The sequence below is a fragment of the Mesoplodon mirus genome (assembly GCF_964341445.2).
Source record: "Mesoplodon mirus genome assembly, chromosome: 18".
Classification (NCBI taxonomy): domain Eukaryota; kingdom Metazoa; phylum Chordata; class Mammalia; order Artiodactyla; family Ziphiidae; genus Mesoplodon; species Mesoplodon mirus.
Window position 1 is genome coordinate 38348054 of NC_138994.1, and position 946 is coordinate 38348999.

The following is a 946-nucleotide window of genomic DNA, read 5'->3' on the forward strand; positions in this document are numbered from 1 at the left end:
TACTCAGGACGTTTATTATTAGCCTAGATTTGATTAGTGCCCGGGCTGCACTTCCTGGGTTTCCCCCCCACCTGTAGGATGTAAATCAGCGGCTCCCCTCCCTCCGCGCTTGCGCCCTCTGTCTCAGGAGCTGAGGGGTGTGGGCCCAGCCTGATGCTCCAGGAGCCAACCCCCCACGCTGTCTGCTGAGCCCCCAGGGTGCACTGCCCACCGGGCCTGGTCTCCTGCCCCATCACACACGTCAGGCTGCAGCCAGGGTGGCCTAGCCGCCAGGCATTGCTCAGGGCCCTTCCCTCTTCCTCAACAGCCCTTTCCTATTTCATTGCCCCATCAGTTCCTCTTCTCCCTTCTTCAGGCTCCACTGAGGTGTCAGTTTCTCTGGGAAGCCATTCCTGACTGCCCGAGGCCAGGTGAGGTGCCCGTTCTCTGTGCTTCCTGAGCCCTGGCCTTACCCCCATCAGAGCACTTGAGAGGCTGAACTAGAGTCAGACAGACTGGGCTTGAGTCTCGGCTCAGCCACGTACCAGCAGGAAGCCTTGGTGGCAATTTACTTAACTTCTTGGTGCCCCTGTTTCCTCTTCTGTGAAGTGGGTATAAAGGTGCAGGTGGTGATGAGAACGGGATGTGTGCCCAGTTCAGGCCTCAGAGCACTTTCCTGGCACAGTGAGTTCTCAGGGCTTGGTGTCCAGGTGAGCACCGCTGCCCTTGTCAGTGGTCACTTTATTCCCGCCTTCCCAACCTCCGCGGGGACAGGGCTGGAGGGCGGCAGGTGCAGAAGTCACAGGAAGCCCATGGAGTTTGAGGAGGAATCAGGGTGGAGGGAGAGACAAGGCGGCCCAGGAAGACTTAGGGCAGGGCTGGTGTGAGTGGTGGGTCGCATGGCAGAGGAAATACGAATGACTGGATGACCTAAAAAGCACCCAGTCTCATCAATAATCAGAAAAGC